This window comes from Bos javanicus, chromosome 15 (genome assembly GCF_032452875.1).
Source record: "Bos javanicus breed banteng chromosome 15, ARS-OSU_banteng_1.0, whole genome shotgun sequence".
NCBI classification, from domain to species: Eukaryota; Metazoa; Chordata; class Mammalia; order Artiodactyla; family Bovidae; genus Bos; species Bos javanicus.
The window spans coordinates 35,984,635-36,008,154 of record NC_083882.1 but is presented as its reverse complement, the minus strand read 5'-3'; the positions used below and the strand labels follow the sequence as shown (position 1 = coordinate 36,008,154).

The 23,520-nt window shown below is 37.0% G+C and overlaps 1 protein-coding gene across 12 annotated transcripts in view; it reads right to left on the bottom strand.

Annotated features, from left to right (window-relative positions):
- The window catches only part of SOX6 (SRY-box transcription factor 6), an 843,047-nt gene that overhangs the window by 654,189 nt on the left and 165,338 nt on the right, over positions 1-23,520 (bottom strand). The gene's annotated exons all lie outside the window — the stretch shown is intronic.

Here is a 23,520-nt window from a genome sequence, read left to right as displayed (position 1 = left end):
CATTCAATATCATAAAATTCTTAATGTTCATCATTCAATCAAACATTACCGGCCACACAAAATGTTAGTGAAAGAGATTAATGAAGATCTAAATAAATAGAAAGACATCTCATGTTCATAGACTGTAAGACAATATTATTATATGGCAATACTTCCCAAATGGATCTACAGATTCAATACAATCCTTATCAAAATACAATGGCCATTTCTGCAGAAATGGGAAAGCAGATCCAAATTACAAGGGACCCTTAATATCCAAAACAGTCTTGAAAAAGAACTAAGACGAACTCACACTTCCCAAAGTTTTAGTAATCAAATTAACTACAAAGTTACAGTAGTACAAAATTCACTACAAAGTTACAGTAATCAAAACAGTGTGGTGCTAGCAAAAGGATAAATGTAACAGAAAATGAGAGCCTAGATATAAACCTATGCACTTATGGTCAACTGATCTTTAACAATGGTAAAAGATTCTTGGGGAAAGGATAGTCTCTTCAACAAATGGTGCTGGAAACCAGGATATTCACATGTAAAATGCCTTGCTCACACCATATACAAAAAGAAAATTAAGAACTAAACAAAGAACTAAAGCTAAAAACTAAAGAATTAAAATTATAAAATTCTTAAAAGAAAACATAAGGGTAAATATTCATGGGGTTTCCCAAGTGATACTAGCAGTAAAGAACCTACCTGCCAATGCAGGAGACCTAAGAGGCAGGGGTTCAATCACTGGGCTGGGAAGATCCCCTGGAGGAGAGCATGGCAACCCACTCCAGTATTCTTGCCTAGAGAATCCCATGGACAGAGGAGCTTGGTGGGTTACAGTCCATAAGATTGCAAAGAGTCATACATGACTGAAGCGATGTAACACAAATATTCATAACTTTGGAATAGGCAGCGTTTTTTAAGATATGTACTGAAAGCACTGATACAAGTTACAAAAGAAAGAATATATACATTGGACTTCATCAAAATTTAAACTTGTGTATCACAGAACACCATAAAGAAAGTAAAAACCCAAAGATGGAGAAAAACATTGACAAATAATATGTCTTGCTGTTATTCAGTTTCTAAGTCAGGTCCAATTATTTGCAACCCCAGGGACTGCAGCACTTCAGGCTTCTCTGTCCTCACTATCTCCTGGAGTTTCCTGAAACTCATGTCCCTTGAGTTGGTGATGCCATCCAACCATCTCATCCTCTGTTGCCCCCTTCTCCTTCTGCCCTCAATACTTCTCAGAATCAGGGTTTTTTCCATTGAGTAGAGACTTCACATCAGGTGACCAAAGTATTGGAGCTTCAGATTCACCATCAGTCCTTCCAAAGAATGTTCAGGGTTGATTACCTTTAGGATTGACTGGTTTGATCTCCTTGCAATCCAAGGGATTCTCAAGAGTCTTCTTCAGCACAATAATTCAACAGCTTCAAATCTTTAGTGCCTAGCCTTTCTTATGGTCCAACTCTTGCATCTGTACCTAACTACTGGAAAAACCATAGCTTTGACTATACAAACTCTTCTCAGAAAATATGTCTAATCGGGGCTTCCCTTGTGGTTCAGTTGGTAAAGAATCTGCCTGAAATGTGGGAGACCTGGGTTCGATCCCTGGGTTGGGAGGATCCCCTGGAGAAGGGAAAGGCTACCCGCTCCAGTATTCTGGCCTGGAGGATCCCATGGACTGTATTGTCCATGGGGTCACAAAGAGTCAGACTCAACTGAGTGACTTTCACTTTCATGTCTAATTGAGGTCTAATACCCACAATACAGGCTTCCCAAGTGGTGCTAGTGGTAAAGAAACCAACTGCCAATGCAGGAGATGTAAGAGATGCAGGTTCAATTCCTGGGTCAGGAAGATCCCATGAAGAAGGGCATGGCAACCCCACTCCAGTATTCTTGCCTGGAGAGGAGCTTGGCAGGCTACAGTCCATAGGGTCACACACAGTTGGACACAACTGAAGCAACTTAGCACTCACACCAGTATTCTTGCCTGGAAAACCCCATGGACAAAGGAGCCTGGTAGGCTACAGTCCATGGGGTTGCAAAGATTCAAACAGGACTTAGTGACTGAGCACACCATATTTTCAAAAATTTTACAACTCAAAAAAGAATAGACAAATCAATTATTATATTTTTACAACTGAACAAAGAAAAGACAAGACAATTTTAACATGAGGAAAAGATGTGAACAGATATTTCTGAAAGAAAATATACAAATGGCTAATAGGCATATGAAAAGACACCAAACATCATTATTCACTAGAAAAATACAAGTCAAAACCACAATGAGTAAGCAGACAATAACACGTGTTGATGAGTATGCAGAGAAAATGGAACCCTCATACACTGCTCATGGAATGTAAAATGGCTCAGCCATTGTGGGGGAAAAAAAACAACTGCAGTTCCTGTTACAATAAACACAGAATTAACATACAACCCAGTAATTCCACTCCCAGGTACAGTTTCAAAAAAACTAAGAACAGATGTTCAAAAAAAAGACTTCTACATAAATGCTCACAGCAGTACTATTTCAGAGTAGCCAAAAGGTAGAAACAACCCCAAATGTCCATCAACTGATAAGTAAGTAAATAAATTAAGGTATAGACATACAATAGAATGGGCTTCCTTGGTGGCTCAGACAGTAAAGAATCTACCTGCAATGTAGGCGACGTGGGTTCAATCCCTGGGTTGGGAAGATCCCCTGGAGAAGGAAATGGCTACTCACTCCAGGATTCTTGCCTGGAGAATTCTATGGACAGAGGAACGAGCCTGGTGGGCTGTCCATGGGGTCACAAAGAGCCGGACACAACTGAGCAACTAACACACACACACACACATATAATAGAATATCCATGTTCAGTCGCTTCAGTCATGAAGCGACTCTTTGCAACCCCATGGACTGTAGCCCGCTAGGCTCCTCTGTCCATAGGATTTCCCAGGCAAGAATACTGGAGTGGGTTGCCATTTCCTCCTCCAGGGGATCTTCCCCACCCAGGGATCAAACCTGCATCTCCATTCAGCCATTAAAATAGATGAAGTATTGATATGTGCTACAACATGGTAAACATAGAAAATATGCTTAACAAAAGAAGCCAGATACAAAGATCACATTGTATGATGCTATTTATATGAAATATTTAGAATATGAAAATTCATAGAGACAGAAGGATTAGTGATTGCCAGTGGCTGGAAGGAGAGATAAACAGTGACTGTTTAAAAGGTATAGTTTTACTTTTGGAGTGATGAAAATGTTCTGGAACTACATAGCAGTTCTAGTGATGGTTGGTCAACATGATACCACCGAATTATACACTTGAAATTGTTAATTTACATTATATAAATATTACTACAATAACTTAAAAATTTACAAGCTTGTGAAGAAATAGGAAAATATGACCCATAGCCAGATAAAAAATCATTAATAGAAACAGATCCAGTAATGACAGAGATGATGAAATTAGGAGATAAGAATGTTAAAACAGCTATTAAAATGTGCTCCATATGTTCAAAAAATATAGAGAAAAACATGAACCTGTTTAGAAGAAAAATAGAATGTATTATAAAGATGCATAACATCTAGAGAGGGAAAATATCTGAAACGAAAAACACTGAATTGGATTAATAGTTGAAGACACAGCAATAGAAATAAATGATTTTAAAGCTGAAGCACCCAGAGAAAAGAAGAATTTAGAAAACAAAGCATCAGTAGTCTAGCATATATGTAAGTGTCGTCTCAAAAGAGAGGTGGAAGAGCAAGAAATTCAGCCCAAGGTTTAAAATTGTGAAAAAATACTATAAACTCATAGAGCCAAGATGTTTAACAAAGCACAAGCAGAAGAAACATAAAGAAATCACATTTAAAAGACAAATGATACATCAATAAAATTACTGCAAAACAGTGATAAAGAGAGCATCCTAAAAGCCGTGGAAGGGATAATGTAATAAACATAGATGTGGGGTGGAAGTGAAAGCAGACTCTTCATTAGAAGCTACCTGAGCTCAAAGACCATGAAGTAACACCTTCATAATGAGGGTGGGTAGGAAGTAGAATCCTAAGAAAAATATCTTTGTAACATGAAGGTTAAAAAAAGACTCTTTCAGGCAGAAAAAAAAAAAGGCGAGGGGTGGGGAGCAACACAGATCTGCACTACAAGAAACACTGAAGAAGTTCCTCAGATAGAAGAAACAAAATAACAGAGAGCAATCTGCATTTACAAAAGAAGTGAATAATGCAAGAAACTGTAACTATATGGATTACTTTAATAAAACACTTCACAGTTTGTAGTTTCTTCAAAAGATAGCTGTGAACACTGGGAGAAGGAGGGAGTGGGGTAAATATATTGTGTGTAAATATATATTGTGTATAAAATGTGTGTGTAAAATTATGTTGGTGAGAAGTTACTGTATAATACAGGAAGCCCGGTGATGACCTAGAGGGGTGGGATGGGGGAAGGGAGGGAGGCTCAAGACAGAGGGTATATATATATATAATTATGGCTGATTCACATTGATGTATGGCAGAAACAAACACAGCATTGTAAAAAAAAAAACTTTTTTTTTAATTTTTAAGAAAAGATAGCTGTGAACAATTGCAAAAAATGAAACCTCAAATTTAGCTCACACTATCATATCATACATAAAAATAAAGTTGAATGAACTTAATATGGACCTAAATATATAAAGAAAACTATAAAACTTTTAGAAGAAAATCTATGAGAAAAATCTTTCTAAACTTAAGTGAAGTAAAAATCTTGTAAAATCATATACCATAAAAGAAAAAAACTGACATACTGGGTTTAATCATAATTTAAAACTTCTGCTTTTTGAAAGACATGAATGGAAAATGAAAAGACAGACCTCACCTGGGAGAAATATCTGTACTTTAACATATATCAGACTAAGGACCTGTGTCTAGAAGATAAAAAAAAAATTTTTTTTCAATTTAATTATAAATAGGCAAAGCATTTTTAAAAATATTGTTCCAAAGAGATATAGATGACAAATAAGCACATGAAAAAATTCTCAAAACAATTTGGGAAATACAAATTTAAAACTCAATGAACCTACTAGAATTACTAAGAAAAACATTTAAACTGACAATTCCTAGTGCTGGTGAGGTTATGGAACAATGAAACCCATAAATTATTGATGGAAATACAGAAAAACTGTGGCCATTTTGGGAAAATCTTTGGCAGTTTCTTACAAAGTTAAACATCAATTATAATCATAATCCAACATAGTAATCCCATTCTTAGGTATTTATCCCAAAGAGATGAAAACATATGCCCACACAAAAACTTCTTTGTAATTAGTTAGAGCAGCTTTACTTATAATCACCATAAAACTAGAAACAACAAAATGATGATCACCTAGTGATGAAAAAACAAACTGTGGCATATCATGCAATGGAATTCAACTCAGCAAAAGAAAGAAAAAAATTATTGTTACCTGAAACCACACAGATAAATCTCATTCACATTATGCTAGATGAAAGAGGCCAGACAGGAAAGGCCATGTACTGTGTGATTCCACTTATATTACAGAGTAGAAGTGGTAAGTTTATAAAGACAGAAATCTGATCAAGTGATTGTCAGGGTGGAAGGTAGCAAGGGATTGACTAAAAGGGGGCATGGTAGAAATTTGGGGATGAGGAAAATATTATGCATCTTAAGTTTGGAGGTAGTTACATGATGTATATGTTTATAAAAATTCACAGAACTGTATATGTTTAAAAGATGAATTTTAGTATATGTAAATTATATCTCAATAAATCTGAAATTTAAAAAAACTGACAGCCTAAAGCAAAAATAACTGAAGAGCATATGGTGGGGGTTTTGACATATGTAAAAGTAAAATGTATGGCAAAATAATTTTCACAAAGGACAGGAGGGAAGAAATAGAAGTAAGCTGCTGCTGTCACATACGGTTCTTACTCTATGCATCACATAAAATAATATCATTTAAAGTAGACAGTGTGGATCACAACAAACTGTGGAATATTCTTAAAGAGATGGGAATACCAGACTACCTTACTTGTCTCCTGAGGAACCTGTATGCAGATCAAAAAGCAACAGTTTGAACCTTACACAGAACAAAGGACTGGTTCAAAATTGGGAAAAGAGTATGTCAAGACTATATACTTTCATCCTGCTTATTTAATTTATATGCAGAGTACATCACACGAAATGCCAGGCTGGATGAAGCACAAGCTGGAATCAAGACTGTGGAAGAAATATTAATAACCCTAGATATGCAGATGATACCACACTTAGAAAGCAAAGAGGAACTGAAGAGCCTCTTGATAAAGGTGAAAGAGGAGAGTGAAAAAGCTGGCTTAAAACTCAACATTCAAAAAACTAAGATCATGGCATCTGGTCCTATCATTTCATGGCAAATAGATGGGGGAAAAGTGGAAACGGTGACAGATTTTATTTACTTGGACTCAAAAATCACTGCAGACAGTGAATGCAGCCATGAAATTAAAAGATACTTGCTCCTTGGAAGGAAAGCTATGACAAACTTATATAGTGCATTAAAAAGCAGAAAACATCACTTTGCCAACAAAGGTCCATACAGTCAAAGCTATAGCCGGGAGAAATATCAATAACCTCAGATATGCAGATGACACCACCCTTACGGCAGAAAGTGAAGAGGAACTAAAAAGCCTCTTGATGAAAGTGAAAGAGGAGAGTGAAAAAGTTGGCTTAAAGCTCAACATTCAGAAAACGAAGATCATGGCATCCAGTCCCATCACTTCGTGGGAAATAGATGGGGAAACAGTGGAAACAGTGTCAGACTTTATTTTTCTGGGCTCCAAAATCACTACAGATGGTGACTGCAGCCATGAAATTAAAAGACGCTTACTCCCTGGAAGGAAAGTTATAACCAACCTAGATAGCATATTCAAAAGCAGAGACATTACTTCGCCAAAAAAGGTTCGTCTAGTCAAGGCTATGGTTTTTCCTGTGGTCATGTATGGATGTGAGAGTTGGACTGTGAAGAAGGCTGAGTGCTGAAGAATTGATGCTTTTGAACTGTGGTGCTGGAGAAGACTCTTGAGAGTCCCTTGGACTGCAAGGAGATCCAACCAGTCCATTCTGAAGATCAGCCCTGGGATTTCTTTGGAAGGAATGATGCTAAAGCTGAAACTCCCAATACTTTGACCACCTATGTGAAGAGTTGACTCATTGGAAAAGACTCTGATGCTGGGAGGGATTGGGGACAAGCGGAGAAGGGGATGACAGAGGATGAGATGGCTGGATGGCATCACTGACTCTATGGATGTGAGTCTCAGTGAACTCCGGGAGTTGGTGATGGACAGGGAGGCCTGGTGTGCTGCGATTCATGGGGTCACAAAAAGTCAGACACGACTGAGGGACTGATCTGATCTGATCTGATCTGATGGTTTTTCCCAGGAGTCACGTACAGATGTTAGAGTTAGACCATCAGACAGCTTAGTGCCAAAGAACTGATGCTTTTTTTTTTAATATTTTTTTATTTTAAATTTATTTTTCAATGACGGATAAGCGCTTCACAGAATTGTGTTGGTTTCTGCCAAACATCAATATGAATCAGCCATAGGTATACATATGTCCCCTCCCTGTTTTGAATCGTGGTGCTGGAGAAGACTCTTGAGAGTCCCTTGGACTGCATGCAGATCAAGCCAGTCAATCTTAAAGGAAATCAACTGAGTATTCATTAGAAGGACTGATGCTAAAGCTGAAGCTCCAATACTTTGATCACCTGATGCGAAAAGTAGACTCACTGGAAAAGACCCTGATGCTGGGAAAGACTGAGGGCCTGAGGAGAAGGAGGCAGAAGAGGATGAGATGGTTGGATGGCATAACCAACTCAATGGAAATGAGTTCAAGCAAACTCCAGGAGATAGTGAAGGAGAGGGAAGCCTGGCCTGCTGCAGTCTGTGGGGTCACAGAGTCGGACACGACTGGCAACTAAACAATAACAAAGACTGTAACAACTTAAAGACATAGAGATAAAGTGGAAAGTCTGGGTCTTTTCACCTTTGGAGTTGCTGTGGAAGGAGAGGAATGAGGAAGGGCAGGGTCCAGCACAAACTGGGCAGTGCAGGCAGGGAGCAAGGATGCACTGGACAGCCTTTTCCGGGCAGGAAGATCAAGGATGGGCCCATACCAGAACTCCTGCAGTCCCTCCCTCCCTGAGTCCCGGCCTTTCAGGGCTGGGGATGAGTCACCTCACAAGAGGTGGTACAAAGTTCCTGACCTGTGCCCTCCTCCTAGGAAGGTACATACTTTTGGCACCACTGGAAATAATGGCCTCCACGAGAAGCGTACTTGGGAATGACTGTACGCCCTAGGCCACACTGTAAGGTCTGCACTGTAAGCCCTGATGCCTCCTCACTTGCAGAAAGTGTAGGGGAGAAGGTGTTCTAATCCCCGGCCAGAGGGAATGTAGTGTTGCCCACAGAGTCTAGCTCACCGACCATAACTCCCCACTGCCAAAGTTCTTTTGGTGGCACTTTGGGGCCAAATTTTCATGCTGCTTGCATTTTATCAGTAGTTTTAGTATTATAAGAAAACGTAAATGACAAAAAATTTTAAGTGGGATCTCCAGAATGTTAGTTTCTATTACAGTGGTGTCTTTATGGACTGCTTATAGACAGGCTTGAGAGAAGACATAATTAAGATCCTCACACATCTTGCAGCCCAGAAGTCTTTCCTACCCAACCCCAACAATATGCCTGAGGTATAGCAATAACATCTTTTTTCTGTGATGCAGATGCAACTAAAAGTAACAAGTCAAGCTTTCAAACAACAAAAAAAGATATATATAGTAAACCTTAGAACAATCATTAATAGAAAAAAATTACAGCTAATTAGGTAACAGCAGAGATAAAATGGAATCTTTTTTGAATCATTTTTAAAATACTCTATAAATAGAATATTTTTTAAAGTAAATGAAACACCATATAGATAATTACATTAAATATAAATGGTCTAAGCATGCTAAATAAAAAGCAAAGATGTTCAAATTGAATAAAAACTAAGACACAACTATGTGCCATCTACAAGTAATCCACTTTTTTTCTTTAAGTAACCCACTTTAAAATAGACTCATACCAAGTAACAGTCTCTTATTTGCCATATATGCCATAATATTTATAAATATGGGGTTAAACTGAAAGCAACATCACAAAAATAATTTTAACATGGGAAATTTATTCAAAACCAAAATTGATCAAATAGAGTATGTTTTATGCATTTCACAGTTAACAATTCAAAGTGTTTTCTATATTCTAGACCATTTTAATCATGTGTAGTGTACATTTTTCTTACATATCAATAAGCTATAACTTTTATTTTCCCAATTTTGCATATTTCACTGACACTTGAATATTATATGCAGAGAAAAATCATTGCACTGACACCTAAAACTTTCTCTGGTACTGAAAACTTTATAATACATGGTCCCAAAATAAATTAGTACTTTTCAACAAATTATAAGTAAAACAGTATGCTCTTAAAAATCTCTTTAATCATAAAATCCATTGAGCTAAAATAAAAACAGGAAATACATGATCATAACTGACATTTTACACAAAGTTCACTGTAAAAACTGTGGGATGAAAACTCGCCAGACCAAAAGTGAAATTTATGTAATTTACAAAGATTAGCTTATTTACTGCTCTCTCCCCGCAAACAAGGCATGCAATCAAAATAAATCTCACTCTATGAGTTAGTGTGGAAGTTTGGTTTTTCTATTCATACTTGGGAATTTACTAGTCTAGTCAAATCAATGGCACCCCACTCTAGTACTCTTGCCTGGAAAATCCCATGGACAGAGGAGCCTGGTAGGCTGCAGTCCATGGGGTCGCTGAGTCAGACACAACTTAGCGACTTCACTTTCACTTTTCACTTTCACTTTCATGCATTGGAAAAGGAAATGGCAACCCACTCCACTGTTCTTGCCTGGAGAATCCCAGGGACGGGGGACTGGTGGGCTGCCGTCTATGGGGTCGCACAGAGTCGGACATGACTAAAGCGACTTAGCAGCAGCAGCAGTCAAATCAATAAGATTGAGTCAAACATTTATACATACAACAATGTTTAATGCCTTCCCCTCCCTCCCCCACAAAAGTAATTTTTCTAAACATTTAGTAACACAATGTTGCTATCCATGCATTTTAGGAAGAAACATGTGTTTTATGTAGCCCAGTTTGGGGAGTTACAGAAGAGTGAGGTTCAGGTCTCTCAGTAAACCAAAGTTTTTTGTTTTTTTTTTCTTTAAAAAAAAAAAGCTTTATATAGCATTCTTAAAAGTTATAAATTAAAACCTAAATTTCAGAATGAGATCCCCTGTGCTATAAACAATTATAGCCTACTCTGGGCTGACACACCTAAGTAAAACTGATTTTGTAAAATCGTAAGTTGTTTTGTTGTTTAGTTGCTAAGCCATGTCCAACTCTTCGTGACTCCATGGAGTATAGTCCACCAGGCCCCTCTGTCCATTGGACTTCCCAGGCAAGAATACTGGAGTTGGGTAAACATTTTCTTCTCCAGGGGATCTTCCTGACCCAGGGATCAAATCTCTTGCATTGGCAGGCAGATTCTTTACCACTGAGCCACCAGGGAAGCCCAAACATCACAGGACTATGACACAATTAGAAAACTGGAAATTAGTATGTCATTGTATAATACCTAGAGCTCTGTTGGTAAAGAATCCACCTGCAATGCTGGAGATCTCAGTTCAATTTCTGGGTCAGGAAGATCTGCTGGAGAAGGGATAGGCTACCCACTCCAGCATTCTTGGGCTTCCCTTGTCACTCAGCTGGTAAAGAATCTGCCTGCAATGAGGGAGACCTGAGTTCGATCCCTGATTTGGGAAGATCCCTTGGAGAAGGGAAAGGCTACCTACTGCAGTATTCTGGCCTAGAGAATTCCAAGGAATGTATAGTCCATGGGGTCACAAAGAGTTGGACATGACTGAGTGACTTTACTTTCACTATTTAGAAGAAAATAAAAATATTTGATATAAAATTATTTGAGAAATTATATGAATGGGATCATTTTACACAATAATTGTTATATTTCATAATAAAAATAACAATTATTTAACAGCAGTATAAACAAAGGATTAAAAGTCTGTACTTTATTTTTTATTGATTTATTTTTTCATTGAAGGACAATTGCTTTACAGAATTCTGTTGTTTTCTGTCAAACCTCGACATGAGGTCAGCCATAGGCATACATATATCCCCTCTTTATGAACCTCTCTCCCATCTCCCACCCCATCCCGCCCCTCTAGATTGATACAGAGCCCCTGTTTGAGTTTCCTGAGCCATACAGCAAATTCCCATTGGCTATCTATTTTACATATGGTAATATAAGTTTCCATGTTACTCTCCATACATCTCAGTCTCTCCTCCCCTCTCCCCATGTCCAAAGTCTATTCTCTATATCTGTTTTTCCATTGCCATCCCGTAAATAAATTCTTCAGTACCATTTTTCTAGATTCTGTACATATGTGTTAGAATATGATATTTATCTTTCTCTTCCAAGTCCCTTCACTCTGTATAATATGTTCTAGGTTCATCCATCTCATCAGAATTGACTCAAATGTGTTCTTTTTTATGGCTGAGTAATATTCTATTGTGTATATGTATCATTACTTCTTTATCCATTCATCTGTCGATGGGCATCTATGTTGTTTCCATGTTCTAGCTATTGTAAATAGTGCTGCAATGAACAATGGGTTACATGCGTCTTTTTCAATTTTGGTTTCCTCAGGGTATATGCCTAGAAGTGAGATTGCTCAGTCATATGGTGGTTTTATTCCTAGTTTTTTAAGGAATCTCTATACCATCTTCAATAGAGGCTGTACCAGTTTACATTCCCACCAACAGAGCAAGAGCATTCCCTTTACTCCACATCCTCTCCAGCATTTATTGTTTGTAGACTTTTGATGATAGCCATTCTGACTGGTGTGAGGTAATATCGCATTGTACCTTTGATTTGCATTTCTCTAATAATGAATGATGTTGAGCAATTTTTCATGTGTTTGTTAGCCATCTGTATGTCTTCTTTGGAGAAATGTCTGTTTAAGTCTTTTTTCCCACTTATTGCACAGCTGGAATCAAGATTGCCAGGAGAAATATCAATAACCTCAGATACGCAGATGACACCACCCTTATGGCAGAAAGTAAAGAAGAACTAAAGAGCCTCTTGATGAAAGTGAAAGAGGAGAGTGAAAAAGTTGGCTTAAAGCTCAACATTCAGAAAACTAAGATCATGGCATTCAGTCCCATCACTTCATGGCAAATAAATGGGGTAACAGTAGAAACAATGGCTGACTTTATTTTTCGGGGTTCCAAAATCACTGCACGTGGTGATTGCAGCCATGAAATTAAAAGATGCTTACTCCTTGGAAGGAAAGTTATGACCAACCTAGACAGCATATTAAAAAGCAGAGACATTACCAACAAAGGTCCGTCTAGTCAAGGCTATGGTTTTTCCAGTGGTCATGTATGGATGTGAGATTTGGACTGTGAAGAAGGCTGAGTGCTGAAGAATTGATGCTTTTGAACTGTGGTGTTGGAGAAGACTCTTGAGAGTCCCTTGGACTGCAAGGAGATCCAACCAGTCCATCCTAAATGAGATCAGTCCTGGGTGTTCATTGAAAGGACTGATGTTGAAGCTGAAACTCTAATACTCTGGCCACCTGAAGTGAAGAGCTGACTCATTGGGAAAGACCCTGATGCTGAGAAAGATTGAGGGCAGGAGGAGAAGGGGACGACAGAGGATGAGACGGTTGGATGGCATCACCGATACATGGACATGGGTTTGGGTGGACTCCGGGAGTTGGTGATGGAAAGGGAGGCCTGGTGTGCTGCAGTTCATGGAGTCTCAAAGAGTCGGACGTGACTGAGCGACTGAACTGAGCTGATTGGGTTGTTTGCTTTTCTGGCATTGAGTTATATGAGCTCCTTGTATAGTTTGGAAATTAATCCTCTGTCAGTTTTATTTGCTATTATTTTCACCCATTCTAAGGGCTGTCTTTTCACCTTGCGTATAGTTTCCTTTGCTGTGCAAAAACTTTTAAGTTTAATCAGGTTCCACTTGTTTACATTTGTTTTTATTTCCATTACTCTAGGAAGTGGGTCATAGAGGATCTTGCTTTGATTTATGTCATTGAGTGTTCTGCCTATGTATTCCTCTAAGAGTTTTACAGTTTCTGCTCTTACATTTAGGTCGTTAATCCATTTTGAGTTAATCTTTGTGTATGGTGTTAGGAAGTGGTCTAATTTCTTTCTTTTACATGTAGCTGTCCAGTTTTCCCAGCATCATTTATTGAAGAGGCTGTCTTTGCCCCATTGTATATTCTTGCCTCCTTTGTCAAAAATAAGATACCCATAGGTGCATGGGTTTATTTCTGGGCTTTCTATCTTGTTCCATTGGTCTATATTTCTGTTTTTGTGCCAGTACCATACTGTCTTGATTATTGTAGCTTTGTAATATAATCTGAAGTCAGGAATGTTAATTCCTCCAGCTCCATTCTTCTTTCTCAGGATTGCTTTGGCTATTCGGGGTCTTTTGTGTTTTCAAATGAATTGTGAAATTTTTTGTTCTAGTTCTGTGAAAACTGCCATTGGTAATTTGGTAGGGATTGCACTGAATCTGTAGATTGTGTTTGGTAGTATAGTCATTTTCACAATATTGATTCTTCCTACCCAGGAACATGGAATATCTCTCCATCTGTTTATGTCATCTTTGATTTCTTTCATTAGTGTCTTATAATTTTCTATGTATAGTTCTATTGTCTCCTTAGGTAAATTTATTCCTAGATATTTAATTCTTTTTGTTGCAGTGGTGAATGGAATTGATTCCTTAATTTCCTCTTTCTGATTTTTCATTGCTAGTATATAGAAATGCAAGTGATTTCTGTGTATTGATTTTGTATCCTGCAACTTTGCTAAATTCACTGATTAGCTTTAGTAATTTTCTGATACTAACCTTAGGGTTTTCTATGTACAGTAGCATGTCATCTGCAAACAGTGAGACCTTTACTTCTTTTCCCATCTGGATTCCTTTTATTTCTTTTTCTTCTGTGATTGCTGTAGTTAGGACTTCCAGAACTATGTTGAATAATAGTGGTGAAAGTGGACACCCTTGTCTTCTTACTAATCTTATTAGGAATGCTTTCAGTTTTTCACCATTGAGAATAATGTTTGCTGTAGGCTTATCATATATGGCCTTTACTATGTTGAGGTAGGTTCCATCTATGACCATTTTTTGAAGAGTTTTAATCATAAATGGATGCTGAATTTTGTTAAAGGCTTTTTCTGCATCTTTTGAGATGATCATATGGCTTTTATCTTTCATTTGTTAATATAGTGTATCACATTGATTGATTTGCATATATTGAAGAATCCTTGCATTCCTGGAAAAAACCCAATTTGATCATGGTGTATTAGCTTTTTGATGTGTTGCTGAATTCTGTTTGTTAAAATTTTGTTGAGGATTTTTGCATCTATGTTCATCAGTGATATTGGCCTGTAGTTTTCTTTTTTGGTGTTGTCTTTGTCTGGTTTTGGTATCAAGGTGATGGTGGCCTCGTAGAATGAGTTTAGAAGTGTTCCTTCCTCTGCAATTTTTTGAAAGAGTTTTAGAAGGATAAGCATTAGCTCTTCTCTAAATCCTTGATAGAATTCTCCTGTGAATCCATCCAGTCCTGGGCTTTTGTTTTTGGGAGGTTTTTGATCACAGCTTCAATTTCAGTGCTTGTTATTGGGCTGTTCATGATTTCTATTTCTTCCTGGTTCACTCTTGGAAAATTGAACTTTTCTAAGAATCTGTCTATTTCTTCCAGGTTATCCATTTTATTGCCATATAGTTGTTCATAAAAGTCTCATAATCCTTTGTGTTTCTACATTGTCTGTTGTAACCTCTCCTTTTTCATTTCTAATTTTGTTGATTTTATTCTTGTCTCTTTTTTCTTGATTAGTCTGGCTAAATGTTTGTCAATTTTGTTTATCTTATCAAAGAACCAGCTTTCAGTTTTATTAATCTTTACTATTGTTTCTTCATTTCTTTTTGATTTATTCCTGCTCAGATCTTCATGATTTCTTTCCTTCTACTAATTTTGGGGTTTTTTGGTTCCTCTTTTTCCAACTGTTTTAGGTGTAAAGTTAGGTTGTCTATTCGATGTTTTTCTTGTTTCTTGAGGTAGGGTTGTATTGCTATAAATTTCCCTCTTAGAACTGCTTTTGCTGCATCCCATAGGTTTTGAGGTGTCATGTTTTCATTGTCATTTGTTTCTAGAAATTTTTTGATTTTCCTTTTGATTTTTTCGGTAACCTGTTGGTTATTTTTAAATGTGTTGTTTAATCTCCATATGTTTGTGTTTCTTATAGTTTTTTTTTTCTTGTAATTGATATCTCGTCTCATAGAATTATGGTTGGAGAATATGCTTGATACAATTTCAATTTTCTTAAATTTACTGAGATTTGATTTGTGACCCAAGATGTGGTCTATCCTGGAGAATGGTCCATGTGCACTTGAGAAAAAGGTGTATTCTTCTGCAATTGGATGGAATGTCCTGAAGATATCAATGAGATCCATCTTATCTAATTATCATTTAAGACTTGTGTTTCCTTATTAATTTTCTGCTTTGATGATCTGTCCCTTGGTGTGAGTGGGGTGTTAAAGTCTCCTACTATTTTTGTGTTACTGTGAATTTCTCCTTTTATGTCTGTTAGTGTTTATCTTATGTATTGAGGCGCTCCTATGTTGGGTGCATAGATATTTACAATTGTTGTGTCTTCCTCTTGGATTGATCCCTTGATCATTATGTAGTGTCCTTCCTTATCTCTTGTAACTGTCTTTAAGGTCTATTTTGTCTGATATGAAGATTGCTACTCCAGCTTTCTTTTGCTTCCCATTTGCATGGAATATATTTTTCCATCCTCTCACTTTCAGTCTATATGTGTCTTGAGGTCTGAAGTGGGTTTCTTGTAGACAGTATATATATGAGTCTTGTTTTTGTATCCATTCAGCCAGTCTGTGTCTTTCGCTTGGAGCATTTAATCCATTTACATTTAAAGTAATTATTGATATATATGTTCCTATTGCCATTTTCTTAGTTGTTTGGGGTTGATTTTGTAGATCTTTTTTCTTCACTTGTATTTCTTGACTATATAAATGCGTTTAACATTTGTTGTAAAGCTATTTTGGGGGGAGTGAATTCTCTTAACTTTTGCTTGTCTGAAAAGCTTTTTATTTCTCCATCAACTTTGAATGAGATCCTTCCCAGGTACGGTAATCTTGGTTGTAGCTTTTTCCTTTTCAGTACTTTAAATATATCTTGCCATTCCCTTCTGGCCTGCAGAGCTTCTGCTGAAAGATCATCTGTTAAGCATATGGGGTTTCCCTTGTATGTTACTTGTTTTTCTCCCTTGCTGCCTTTAATATTCCTTCTTTGTGTTTAGTCTTTGTTAGTTTGATTAGTATGTGTCTTGGCATGTTTCTCCTTGGGTTTATCCTGTATGGTACTCTTTGTGCCTCTCAGACCTGAATGACTATTTCCTTTTCCATGATGAGAAAATTTTCAACTATAAACGCTTCAAAATTTTTCTCATACCCTTTCTTTTTCTCTTCTTCTTCTGGGACCTCTATAATTTGAATGTTGGTGCATTTGATATTGTCCCAGACATCTCTGGGAGAAGGCAATGGCAACCCACTCCAGTACTCTTGCCTGGAAAATCCCATGGATGGAGGAGCCTGATAGGCTGCTGTCCATGGGGTCGATAGGAGTCGGACACGACTGAGCGACTTCACTTTCATGCATTGGAGAAAGAAATGGCAACCCACTCCCGTGTTCTTGCCTGGAGAATCCCAGGGATGAGGGAGCCTGGTGCGCTGCCATCTCTGGGTTCGCACAGAGTTGGACATGACTGAAGCAATTTGGCAGCAGCAGCAGCAGAGATCTCTGGGAAATCCTCAGTTCTTTTCATTCTTTTTACTTTATTTTGCTCTTCAGAAGTTATTTCCACCACTTCATCTTCCAGCTCACTGATTAATTCTTCTGCTTCAGATATTCTGTTACTGATTCCTTCTAGAGTATTTTTAATTTCAGTAATTGTGTTGTTTGTTTCTATTTGTTTATTCTTTAATTCTTCTTGGTTTTTGTTAATTTATTCTTGAATTTTCTCCATTTTGTTTTTTAAGGTTTTTGATCATCTTTGCTATTATTATTATGAATTCTTTTTCAGATAGTTTGCCTATTTCCTTTTCATATTTGGATTTCTGTGTTTCTAGTTTGTTCCTTCATTTGTGTAGTATTTCTCTGCCTTTTCATTATTCTTTTTTTTTTTTTTTTAACTTATTGTGTTTGAGGGCTCCTTTTCCCAGGCTTCAAGGTTGGTCCAGTGGTTTGTGTAAACTTCATATAGGATGAGATTGGTGCTGAGTTTTTGTTTGCTTGTTTTTCCTCTGATGGTCAAGGATGAGTGGGGTGGTAATCCTGTCTGCTTATGATTGGGTTTGTATTTTTGTTTTGTTTGTTGTTTAGATGAGGCATCCTGCACAGGGTACTACTGGTGGTTGGGTGATGCCGGGTCTTATATTCAAGTGGTTTCCTTTGTGCGAATTCTCACTATTTGATACTTCCTATCAAATTGCCAACATCCGCTGGATCATCGAAAAAGCAAGAGAGTTCCAGAAAAACATCTATTTCTGCTTTATTGACTATGCCAAAGCCTTTGACTCTATGGATCACAATAAGCTGGAAAATTCTGAAAGAGATGGGAATACCAGACCACCTGACCTGCCTCTTGAGAAACCTGTATACAGGTCAGGAAGCAACAGTTAGAACTGGACATGGAACAACAGACTGGTTCCAAATAGGAAAAGGAATACGTCAAGGCTGTATATTGTCACCCTGCTTATTTAACTTCTATGCAGAGTACATCATGAGAAACTCTGGGCTGGAAGAAGCACAAGCTGGAATCAAGATTGCCGGGAGAAATATCAATAACTTCAGATATGCAGATGTCACCACCCTTATGGCAGAAAGTGAAGAGGAACTAAAAAGCCTCTTGATGAAGATGAAAGAGGAGAGTGAAAAAGTTGGCTTAAAGCTCAACATTCAGAAAATGAAAGATCATGGCATCTGGTGCCATCACTTCATGGCAAATAGATGGGGAAATAGTGGAAACAGTGTCAGACTTTATCTTTTTGGGCTCCAAAATCACTGCAGATGGTGACTGCAGCCATGAAATTAAAAGACGCTTACTCCTTGGAAGAAAAGTTATGACCAACCCAGATAGCATATTGAAAAGCAGAGACATTACTTTGCCAACAAAGGTCCGTCTAGTCAAAGCTATGGTTTTTCCAGTGGTCATGTATGGATGCGAGAGTTGGACTGTGAAGAAAGCTGAGCACCGAAGATTAGATGCTTTTGAACTGTGGTGTTGGAGAAGACTCTTGAGAGTCCCTTGGACTGCAAGGAGACCCAACCAGTCCATTCTAAAGGAGATCAGAACTGGGATTTCTTTGGACGGAATGATGCTAAAGCTGAAACTCCAGTACTTTGGCCACCTCATGCGAAGAGCTGACTCATTGGAAAAGACCCTGATGCTGGGAGGGATTGGGGGCAGGAGGAGAAGGGGATGACAGAGGATGAGATGGCTGGATGGCATCACTGACTCGATGGACGTAAGTTTGAGTGAACTCCGGGAAATGGTGATGGACAAGGAGGCCTGGCGTGCTGCGATTCATGGGGTCGCAAAGTCAGACATGACTGAGCGAATGGACTGAACTGAACTGAACTGAAGGTTAGTTCTCTGCTAGTCTAGGGTCTTAAGAGTCAGTGCTCCCACTCCAAAGGCTCAGGGCTTGATTTTGTGGAGACTCCAGTTAGAGGAATAGAGTGCATGGAGTGGGAGAAACAAGCGATACAGATGGTGGGGAGATACCACTGCATCCTGGTAAACTCCAAGCAACAGCTCCAGTTCTTCCTGAGGATTTCAGCCCTTGGGAGACACTCCTGCCTGTGATCACTGAAGGGAATCAAATGAATGTTGATGCTCTGCCTCTTCAGACCAGAAGATATAAGCCAGTTAGCCTACTAGGGTGGCCAGCCACCCTGATTTGCCTGGGACTCAGAGCCTGTACTTTGCACCTAGGAATGTATCATCTTCAAAAATATTTCCTTTAACTTAACAACTTTCCTTTTATTAACTAACCTATCTATAAAAGGAAGACACTTGATGACATTTCAAAACGTAAGTGTGTAAATGGTTACAATACAGAATCCACATCTCCCAGTGGAGACCATATCTTTAAAGAGGCATTAATCCTAGGATGATCTGATGTAGACTGGTGCCTCTAACTCAGAACAGAGTCAGAATAAAATTAACAGTAAATAAAATGGCAAATTCATAAAGACAAGATAATAAAGTTTCATTGCTGACTTACAACAGAAGGATGGACTCTATTATTCAGGTCCTTTCCTTGTCCTAAATTCTAACACTATTTCATCAAGGATCTTATCTAAAGAATAAGTAACAAACCACTTTCTGTCAATGGACTAATGAGCAGATATGTTTGACTCTTAAATATAATACATATGTTACAGAGTATTTGAACTGTCTCAGTGTGGTAAACAAGGCTAAGTGAGGTGGTACTCATCCCATTCAAAACAGAATTGGTTACAGGGTAGTTTTGTCTCTGTAGTTTAAGATAAGAGACAATAAGTATAATGATAGTCATCATCAAAGTTTCCTGTGAAATGTCATATGCAACCCTACTTATATTAGTCCCAATACAGGAAGAAAAACAGGAAGAAAAAGAATTGAGCCACTGTGAACTAACAGCAAATAAAAGTACTTAAACCCCTGCAATGACAGGTTTCTCAAAATTATACCATGTTAATGCTCAGTGTAAATGTCATACCCTTGTTAGTTTTCAGTCTGGGAGAGCAACGCATCAACCAAACACACACACACACACACACACACACACACACACACACCAGGATAACATGGGATTTATCACTCTGTCCAATCAACCTAGGGCTTTTTTCTCCTTCCTTCTTCCTTCACATCCTATCTTCCTTTGCTCTTTCAGGAACTATTGAATATCTACCAGGTACAGTATTAAAAAGCAGGGACATCATTTTGCTGACAAAGGTCCGTGTAGTCAAAGCTATGGTTTTTCCAGTAGTCAAGTATGGATGTGAGAGACCATAAAGAAGGCTGATAACAGAAGAATTCATGCTTTTGAATTGTGGTGCTGGAGAAGACACTTGAAAGTCCTCTGGACTGCAAGGAGATTAAAACAGTCAATCCTAAAGGAAATCAACCCTGAATATTCACTGGAAGAACTAATGCTGAAGCTGAAGCTCCAGTACTTTGGTCACCTGATGTGAAGAGCTGACTCATTGGAAAAGACCCTGATTCTGGGAAAGACTGAAGGCAAAAGGAGAAGGGGGCAGGCGAGGATAAGATGGTTAGATAGCATCGCTGACTCAGTGAACATAAATTTGAGAAAACTGTGGGAGATAATGGAGGAGAGAGGAGCCTGGCATGCTGCAATCCATGGGGTCTCAAAGAGTCAGACATGACTTAGCAACCAAATAACAACCACACACACAGCAACAACAGTGCTATGTACTAGGTTAGAAAAGTTAAGAAGTTGTAGTCCCTGCCTTTATATTACTCACAGTTGGATTTTGTTCCAAAACCAGTAACTCTGGAAGCTAACTGCATATAGTATATGGTCTAAGGCTTTAAGGTCATTTTCACAGGATTAACCAAAACTATCCTTATTCTTTTAACAACTGCACTGTACCATAAATGTTAAGGATTTCTGAAAATATGAAGCAGTCATAAACATATTAACTTTCCTTTGCACTTCTACTTCCTATAAACTATTAAAATTCAAACTAAATCTTTCAAGAAAGAGGTCAGTCTGAACTGTTCCAATAAACCTACATGTGATGAATGCAGGACGGGGGAGGGTGAGAAAAGCAAAGAAAAAAACCTTTTGTACCTGCCAAATTCAGCAGTTGTGTGATCTCTTAAAAAAATCAGTTGTTCTGCACGTAGTGATATAATGATGGGGAGAAAGTAATTATAATTAGGTGTCTATTTTGATTCCTCTCTCCATAGTATCAGTATTGAATGTCATTTGATTTTGGCAAAAGATAAGGTCACTGACTGCTTAAAAGATGTGCAGGATTACTTCTCTGAATGTTTCACATGGAAATATCTAAAAATGGAAAACATCTCAATCTTAACCACATACTAGCTAGCAGGATAATTTGCAAAATTCCACAACTAAAAATAAATATATAAATAAACAAACAAACAGAATCCATGTTACCAATAACATTTTAAAAATTCAACAGTCTTCAAAAGAAAATAATTTTTTAACTTACACATTAAAAAAATGACAATGCTATGAAAACTCATTAAATCTTCCAGTGTGTGCATTTATTGAATTTAAATTACTACTAATTAGCTGATCATCAACCAAGATAACTATAATTATTTCTTTTCCTAAATTATTTTTGCTCAGGTAGGATGGATAATTTAAGCAGTTAGATGTTTTTCTTAAATAAAATATAATGTCATTATTATTACATATAGAGTCTCAAACATAAAAAATTTTGCCAGAAGAATTTCTCATATCCAAAAGTTAAATCACTTTTAAAAGTGGAGATATAATGAACATATTAATAAACAAAGTGCCTTCCACCATGTGCTCCTGACTAGCTAAGTAAAATTACAAATAAATTTATATTTACCAATAATTCAATAATGTGTTTCACTAATTCTATATCCAGATGGGCTTTTTAATATACATGTCTCCTTTTCAAGATTCTGATCATGATATCTTAATCAGAAAAAAACTGACATAGTACTTCCATGTTTTTTACATTTATACTTTTATGTAAAATAAAAATGAATCAAATTTTATTATGTTTGCTTCAAAATGAGAATATACACAAAGGAATATCATCGCTCTTAATTATATTCTACAGTATCTTATACCTCAAGCATCTAACAAAAGCTCGTTAAATGAATATATAATCATCATTGGAAACAGATTATTTAGTAATAGTTTCAAATAGCCAAAATGGCTGAGGATATTATTCCATCACAATTATCAGAGATTCATCATAGTCATAGTATAAAAATGAGAAAAAAAAGTCAAAAGCACTGAAATTGCTCATACTCAAATCAACAACACTCTCCAGCCATTGGTTAAACCTGACTGAAATAAATGGAACTACAGCTAAAAAATATACCAAGTAGCTAGATATTCAAAAAACTACCTTCAATGCCGCTGTAAATCATTTTTTCTCAGAGTACATCATATTTTTAAAGTTGCCTCCCATAAAAAAGTACTTCAACTACATCTCTTGGTTCAAATATTAAAAACAAAGAGTAACTATGCCGTCCTCTTTAAAGGTTTGGCTCAAATACAACCACAGACTCACGTGCAAAAAGGACCATAAAAACATTCATTAGTAATGTAGGACAAGCATCTCTAACATTTTCTGTTGATTAATATATTTAACATTTCAGATTAAAGTATCCACTATCAAGCCCTGTAATATGGCTTTGCTTTCAGCAAATAACATTTCATCCTAATCATAAACTTACTGTCATTCAAATTGCTGCTAATATTTAAACATTATTGTTCTTGCACTTTGTTTCATTGCCTTTTGCATACAATAAAAAGCACAGGAAGTTAATTCATAAAATATAGAATGCTTATAAATTTTATTCTATAGATAAACAAATTCATAGGCTTCAGCTATGAGTGCTTCTAAGACCAGGAATTTCTGACTTTATTCTCCAACTTTTCACTATTCTTATATACCACTAACATGATTGCCACACATAACTTTCCTTTTACAATGTCAATTAAATATCTTCCAAGCTTCAGAATCCTCAGGATGTAGTGTTTCCAGTTAGTCTTGTTAAATACACTGAAGACAACTGTAAATATAATTATAGTTTTCATAAAATTTCATCTTTTATCAAATTTCTCTTTATATACTAGAAAACAGTCCTTATTTCTCATCTGAAAATGCTACCTTTATAATTTCAAATTATAATATTAGCACTGTCATTTATAATTATAAATGATAATATTGATATTATTATTATAATGATAATATCATTATATATCAGTGATATATATCAGTAATATTATTACTGATAATAATGATAAAATCAGTAATATTATTATTAGCACCCACAAGGCTATGGAAGTATTTCATGCCTTATACAAAACAAGAATTGTGCCTTTTTCGGATGATAGTGTCTTACTATCTTTTGGATAATAAAGATATCTGATTAAGCCCTTTTATTATATAGCTACATCATAAGGACATAAAGTCTCACTTGGTGATGTGATTATCTCAGTCTACGAAAGACCCCTGTTAAGGCTTAGATGCTGGCTATGTCCTTAAGAAGTCAAAACATAATCTCAAGAATTAGCCAATTGTCTAAAATATTTTTTCTATGCAATGCCAACT